Source organism: Mandrillus leucophaeus, unplaced genomic scaffold, assembly GCF_000951045.1.
Source record: "Mandrillus leucophaeus isolate KB7577 unplaced genomic scaffold, Mleu.le_1.0 Scaffold59, whole genome shotgun sequence".
In the NCBI taxonomy this organism is placed as follows: domain Eukaryota; kingdom Metazoa; phylum Chordata; class Mammalia; order Primates; family Cercopithecidae; genus Mandrillus; species Mandrillus leucophaeus.
The window spans coordinates 2,874,077-2,882,111 of record NW_012106363.1 but is presented as its reverse complement, the minus strand read 5'-3'; the positions used below and the strand labels follow the sequence as shown (position 1 = coordinate 2,882,111).

The following is an 8,035-nucleotide window of genomic DNA, read 5'->3' as shown; positions in this document are numbered from 1 at the left end:
CGCCTGCCCCTGTCCGGACGCGCGGTGGACGCAGGGGTGGGGAAGCCGCACCCTCCGGGCGCCAGGAGGGCCAATGAACCGACAATCGGAGCACTGGGGACGGAATGAAGAGAACGTTTGGAAAGAGACTATGGGGGGAGACGTGCCAAAGAGAAAGGGGTGGGGTAGGGCGGCTGACGCCCGGTTTAGGCGGAGAGCGCCGGGCAGACGGGGAGGAGGGCGAAGCCGGTGGCGAAGCGGCCGAGGAGAACCGGGGTTGGAGGAGCCCAGGACTCCGGGAGGGCGGCAAGGGTACCCAGAAAATGCCCTTTCCGCGTGGGGCTGCAGCCAAGGAGGATCCCGCCCGTGGAATAGCTACTAAATCAGCCTCCAGCCCACCCCAGGGCGGGGTAGAGAAAGGGCAAACTGTGACCGGGATTCGTGCACCCGATTAATTGAATATTAATCACCCTAAGGCCTAGGCCAACGGCCACCCAGACAGTGGCAGCTGCAGAACCCAAAGCTGTGGAGCCGGGCTGGGGGTGGGGAAGGGAGGCCGCCACAGCTCCCGCCCCGCCGGCAGTTTAACTGCTTCCGCAGCCTCAGGCCTCCCGGTGAGACCCTGGCTGCGACTCGGATCCGATTATTCCAAATGTCCCAGCCCACGCCGTGCCCAGGGTGTGGCGACACGAGGCCAAATTGCGTATGTATCTGTGTCCATGTCTACACACACACGCATGTGTGCATTTCTAGGGCTTGCTGGAACGCAGGTACACAGAATAAACGCGGTGCCTGCCTGTAGAGTGCGTTTAAGATCATTCTCTGCTGAAATGTGCGGGTACCTAGGGAGTGGGGTAAGAGAGGGACTCGTGGCGGTGGGCGGTAAGTGCTTTTTTCACAACCTGCCCCAGAGAAATACACGAAATTACATCGAGAGTGGAATCGAGCGTCCCTCTCAGCTAAAAATACTACTCACAGGTAGCAACGACGCCTGATTGGCCGCGCTGGTCCCTTCGCAACCAAGCGATTGGCTGCCTGGTATCCAGGAGACCGACGTCAAACTCCGACTGGGAAAAGGGGAAAGTCGGGGGGGAACGAAGGAGGGGATGGGGAGAAAGAAGCAATGAATGAAACGCCCATCGCCTGGCCTTCCCCTTTCCCCTTTCCCCTTTCCTCTCCATTCGTGGAGCACTTCCTGAGAAAACACCCGTTGGGGCGCCGCCTTCCCCTCCAAACGGGGCCTGCACTCTCAACCTGCTATAAGGAAGTTAAACCGCAGCTCACCGAGGAGTGGGGTGTCTACGGTGCGGGCCCGTGTAGACCAGCTGTGCTCCTCGGGCACAAACCCGCTGTACATGTCAGGCCTAGAAGCTTTCGGCTTTATGGACGCAAAATCTGGTTGGAGCCGCCTTCTCCACCCTGACTCTCCCGCCTCTCCCTTTTAGAAGGAACCGCATTGAGAAAGGGTATTTCTGAAGGCTCAATGCGTAGGAGAAGGGGAGGGAAGATGGGTTTGTGGAATGGGCTGAGGGTGGGGAGTGATCAGGTGACTTATTTCATGTTTATTGTACAAATTCCTAAAACATAGTTTTACTAAGTCCTTAAATTATGATTAATGTGATTTTTTTTTTTTTTTTTTTTTTTTTAGTGTTTGGGTTTTTTAGTTGCAAACAAGAGTGGAATTGAACTGTGAAAGTATGGCAAAACTGTGAAAGCATTTAAATGAAAATGTCCCTTCCTCTGCATTGAAATGTCATCAAAACGTCAAATATAAATGATTTGTTCAGTTTTATTATTTGTTTTTGGTTTTCTGTAATGACAATTCCATCTGTAATAAAAGTGAGTTAAATTTTCTAATTAAGCTCAGAAATTTCAAGAAACTAGATAGGATATTCTTGGAATGCCTTATCAAAAGAAACACTTAATTTTTCACGTGTTCTAGAAGCACAACTTCTCTTACCATTAGGCAAATAATGGTACTATACTAAACATCTAGAATTGCGGGACCATGTGTGTTGATTAGTAATTTTATATTTGGGGGCTGCATATTAGGCGTGGCTGAGATTAAAATGTCTAAAGATACATGAATTGTAATTTTGTCAAACTTATCTGTACTTTTCAAGAATTCTCTCAAGAGAAGGTACAAGTTCTCTTTTCTGAATGTCTTCAATCTGTAATTCCAGGTTTAAAATATGAGAGCAGTCATCTGATAGGTACTGATTAAATATCAGTAGCATTAAAAGCATTTTTAAGTCAGAAATGTAGATGTCAAAAATTTATGAGTTATTGCTGCTTAGCCCAGGAGTGTAAGAAGATGTCTGACCAAATATAAACACACACACAAACACACACACACACACGAAGGCCCCATGGCATACTGGAAACAGCAATGAAGGGTGGGTACTGGGAGATCTGAGTTTCACACCAGTTTCTATCAACTTTTAGTTTTCTCACCTATAAAAAGGGTTGAATTAGATCATGTCTAATGTCTCCTTCAATTAAAAAAAATTCCACACTCGGCCGGGCGCAGTGGCTCATGCCTATAATCCCAGCACTTTGGGAGGCTGAAGCGGGAGGATTACCTGAGCTCAGGAATTTGAGACCAGCCCGGCCAACATGGTGAAACCCCATCTCTATTAAAAACACAAAAATTAGCCGGGTGTGGTGGCACACGCCTGTAATCCCAGCTACTTGGGAGGCTGAGGCAGGAGAATTGCTTGAGCCCCGGAGACCGAGGTTGCAGTGAGCTGAGATCGTGCCACTGCACTCCAGTTGGCCGACAGAGTGAGACTCTCTCTCTCAAAAAAAAAAAATCTGCCCTTAAAACTCAATGTTCCTAACATATATAATGCAGCTCTTTTTTCAAATACAGATTGCAAGGCCAAGCGTGGTGGCTTATGCCTGTAATCCCAGTACTTTGGGAGGCCAAGGTGGGTGGATCACCTGAGGTCGGGAACTCGAGACCAGCCTGACCAACATGGAGAAACCCTGTCTCTACTAAAAATACAAAATTAGTCAGGCATGGTGGCGCATGCCTGTAATCCCAGCTACTCGGGAGGCTGACACAGGAGAATCGCTTGAACCTGGGAGGCAGAGATTGCAGTGAGCTGAGATCACGCCGTTGCACTCCAGCCTAGGCAACAAGAGCAAAACTTTGTTTCAAAAAAATAAAAATAAATAAAAATAAATATATATATATGGACTGCAAATACAAGGGAAAACCGATTCACATCTCTGAACATTGCCAGTCACGAGGTATAAAATGTTCTTTATCCAAGTTTTGCATATGGCCTATTACTATCTAACATTTACTTTGGAATTGTGCAGGGGAGTGGAGGGCTAACTGCTAGTTGTGCAGGGAATTAGACTTATGGAGGAAGAAAGAATTTGATATTAGGCTCCAAGTGTATCACAGTCAAGAGGTATTCCTCTCTCTCAGCAAATGACAGTCACTAGAAACTACCGCCTTTGCCTTTCACATCCCTACATTCTACACAATTCCCAGTGGGCCCTTACAACAAAGGTAATCGTTTGGTAAAAAATAACTTCCAATATCTTTGTAAAATACAGCTCTTGAAAATGCCTTGAATTATTACCTAATCTACGCAAGGACACACACACACACACCCCTTGACTTCTGAGATACAGACATCCTAAGCTTTCTAATTCTTATGTTTCCCTGTAAATTGAGACAGGGTTACAGGAGAATAGCTATCACATGGTGTGTAATTATTAAGACTCATTTTTTGTTTGTTTGTTTTGTGTTTTTTGAGATGGAGTCTCGCTCTGTCACCAGGCTGGAATGCGGTGGCACAATCTCGGCTCACTGCAACCTCCGCCTCCTGGGTTCAAGTGATTCTCCTGCCTCAACCTCCCAAGTAGCTGGGATTACAGGCGTGTGCCATCACTCCCAGCTAATTTTTATACTTTTAGAAGAGATGGAATTTCACCATGTTGGCCAGGATGGTCTCGATCTCTTGACCTCGTGATCTGCCCACCTCGGCCTCCCAAAATGTTGGGATTACAGGCGTGAGCCATCGTGCCCAGCCGACTCATTTCACTTCTAAGGAATCAACCTTTTACCTTTATTTGAAAATTAGACAGGCAGGGTGAGGTGACTCACATGCTCGTAATGCCAGCATTTTAGGGGGCTTGAGGTGGGAGGATCCCTTGAGCCTAGGAGTTCAAGACCAGCCTATGCAGCACAGTGAGACCCCGTCTCTATTTTATTTAAAAAAAAAAAAGGCAGGAGTGGTTGTGCATACCTGTAGTCCCAGCTACTTGGAAGGCTGAGGTGGGAGGATCTCTTGAGACCAGGGGGAGTCGAGACCAGCCTATGCAGCATAGTGAGACCCTGTCTCTATTTTATTTTATTCTTATTTTTTAAATTAGCTGGGCGTGGTGGTGCACACCTGTAGTCCCAACTACTTGGAAGGCTGAGGCGGGAGGATCTCTTGAGACCAGGAGGTCGAGGCTGCAGTGAGCAGCGCCACTGCACTCCAGCCTGAGCAACAGAAGGAGACCTTGTCTCAAACAAACAACAAACAAAAACCCATAATGTTCTTATCGTGATTTTTATTTCTTTCTTTTTAGACGGTCATGCAACATAAATCATAGCACACACATTTTTAAATTAATTTTTTTTTTTTGAGATGGAGTCTCACTCTGCGCCCCGACTGGAGTGCAGCTCACTGCAGCCTCCCGGGTTCAAGCGATTCTCCTGCCTCAGCCTCCTGAGTAGCTGGAATTACAGGCATCCGCCATCGTGCCTGGCTAATTTTTGTATTTTTGTAGAGACGGGGTTTCACCATGTTGGCCAGGCTGGTCTTGAACTGCTGAGGTGACAGATGTGAGCCACCGTGCCTGGCCTAAAATTAACTTTTTAAATCATGCGCTAATCATTGAGTTATTGAAAACCAAGTAAACCAGTTCTTTTCTAAACATTTCTCAAAAAAAGGCAATCCAGTTACGTCTGAGGAAACCTCAGTGTGGTTTCCTGTGGCTTTTCACATGGGTTTGTAGTGGAGGGCTATGTAGTCTCCAGAAGACACTGGCACACAGACATTTGTAATGAAAAGATAACTAGATAACATTGAACAAGCCTACTAAAGCAACGTGGTCTGATAGGAGAATGTCTCCTTATAATTTGCTCACTTTCTATTATCTTGATGAACAAAATCCAAACCAAATATTGCAATTTCTTTCCATTAGCCAAGGAGGAAGATTTTGATTTCAGTAAAGAGATTATAGTGCGGATTCTAGGAGTGATACAGTGTTCATGACATTCTAAGTACAAAGAACATTTATATAAAGTAATCTGAGAGCAAATGTTATTAGAGTACTTTAAATACATTTAAAGCATGGGTTGCATATGTTATTATGCAGCTCTGCTAACTAAAATAGAATGTAATTTTATATATATAACCAATTGTGGCAGACACTGTTGCCAGCTCACCCGTTTCCCATGTCCCATCCTCATTCCCCTGTCTTCCTAAGAGGCTAGAAGAGCTAAATGCATGTTTTCCCAGGCTTCATTGCAGTAGAGGTGGCATTGTGACACTGTTCTGCAGATAAGACGTAAACAGAAGTCAGCTGGGATGGTTTCTGAGAGTGCTAATGCTTTTCTTATCAGAGGGGTTTGTTCTAGTTACTGCTGCTGCATGAAAAACTATCCAAAATACCCATTTATTGTGGCACAAAAGGTCCATTTTATTAAACCCTTGGATCCTGTAGGTAAGAAATTCAGGCTTGGTCTGGTGGCTCATGCCTGTAATCCCAGCACTTTGGGAGGCCAAGGAGGGCAGATCACTTGAGGTTAGGAGTTCAAGACCAGCCTGGCCAACACAGCAAAACCCCATCTCTACTAAAAATACAACAAAATTAGCCAGGCATGGTGGTTTGTGCCTGTAGTCCTAGCTACTCAGGAAGCTGAGGCAGGAGAATCACTTGAACCCAGGAGGCAAAGGTTGCAGTGAGCCAAGATAGTATCACAGCACTCCAGCCTGGGTGACAGAGAGAGACTCCGTCTAGAAAAAATAAATTCAGACAGGGCACAAGGGGATGGATGGCTTATCCCTGCTCCACAATGTCTGGAACCTCAGCTGGAAAGACTCAAATGCTCAAGTATCATCTGAAGCAGGTCTAACAGAACTTCCTCCAGTGATGGGAATATGCTGTATCCATGCTGTCCAATATAATAGCCACATGTGGCTCCTGAGCACTTGAAATGTGGCCAGTGTGACTGAGGAACTGAATTTTTACTTTAATTTAGTTTTAATGAAATTTAGATTTAAATAACCACATGTGGACAGCAGCTTCTGAATTGGACAGCACGGATCTGGAGGCTTTTTCAAAGCACATGTCTAGCACCTGGGTTGCAGTGACTCAAGGGCTGGGCTTAGTTGGCACTGTTGTTTGGAGCATTTCCACATGGCCTCTGAATTTCCCCTGTGGTTTGGGCTTCTTACAGCGTGGCAGCTGAGAGGAAGCAGAGGAGTTTCTGGAGAGTGAACTTTTTACAAATTAGAACAATTTTTTTTTTTAAGTTTTTTGTAGAGATATGGTCTTCCTGTGTTGCCCAGGCTGGTCTCAAACTCCTGGCCTCAAACAATCCTCCTGCCTTGGCCTCCCAAAAAGCAGCGGGATAATAGGCACGAGCTACCCTGCCTGGCCACCATGGAAGCTGCCCCCGTGGAAGCTGCATGGCCTTTTATGACCCAGTCTCATAAGTAACAATGCATCACTTCCATTATACCCTAATGGTCAAAGTAACCACCAGCCAGATTCAAGGGGAGGGGACATAACCACCACCTCTCAAGGAGGAGTGCCAAAGAATTTGAGACCATTTAAAAAAATCACCACTGGGTCACTTCTCCCTTCTTCCTGCCTTGAACATGGATCTCATGGCAGGAGCTGCAGCAGCTCCTGCTGAATAAACCATGAATAAAATGCAAGTTAATCACAGGGATAGGGGTTCTCACCAATGCTAGTCACTGCCTAGGTCTGGTCTGCTTTTTAACCGACATTAAGTGTTCCATGACTTGCAGCTGAAGTATTTTCAGCAAAAACACTAATTTTACATCTTTTAAGGAAAGCTGAACTTTTCGAAAAAGCCAAAATAAATTTTTTTCCTCTAGTCTAAATTATCAGGGCTTCTTTCTCATTATAAAACCTGGAAATGCTCATTATAGCAAATTTGGAACACATAGAAATAAAGAAGAAAATAGCAATCATCTTTAATCTCTCCACGCAGTGCTAACCATCTTGCTCCATTTCTTTCTGAATGAGTTTCTATCAAATACGCAATTTTCTATCCTGCAGTTCACTTAACATTGCATTTTTCCTATTTTCTCCTGACATTAAGCATTTGTCACAATCATCATTTTTAATGACTGCATATTATATTCCACTCTATGGATTTAGAATAATTTATTTAACCATTGCTGGGCATGTAAGTTGTTGAAACCGTTTCTGTATTAAAAACAAACATATTTAACAGACATTTTTATATGTAAATCTTTAACTACCGCTCTAATTATTTCCCTGGGCTAGATTCTATAAGCAAAGTTAGCCGGTGGAAGAGAAGGAACATTTTTTAAGGCTCGTAACATAATGACAATCCACTTTCCAGAGAGATTGTACTTTTTTACCTTCCCAGAGGATACGCACTGCAAAATCACTACATTTTTAGCCAGCATTGCCTACTAAAAATTTTTTTTTCTATCCTTGGCTAATTTGGTAGGTAAAATGATATCTGTTGTTTAATTTTTATTTCTTTGATTACATGTAGGATGAACAGAGTTTGACATGTTTGTCAGCTCCTTGTACTACTGTTTCTATAAATTTTTTATCTATGCCTTTTCTCCATGTTTCTTTTAGAGGTCTTTATGTTTTGCTTCAATTTGTATGAGTATCTTGCATATTGTGTACCAGATATGTGGCTGAACAGGATGCTGGTCATAAACCTCACTCTAGAACTTGCCCAGGCCGGGCGCGGTGGCTCAAGCTTGTAATCCCAGCACTTTGGGAGGCCGAGACGGGCGGATCATGAGGTGAG

The 8,035-nt window shown here is 44.8% G+C and overlaps 1 long non-coding RNA gene across 1 annotated transcript; it reads left to right on the top strand.

Moving 5' to 3' along the window:
- The first annotated feature begins 6 nt into the window (after positions 1–6).
- Positions 7–1,771, top strand: LOC105553242. Its single transcript, XR_001008124.1, has 2 exons — positions 7–682; positions 958–1,771. It is a non-coding gene; the product is annotated as an uncharacterized LOC105553242 (long non-coding RNA).
- Positions 1,772–8,035: the final 6,264 nt, after the last annotated feature.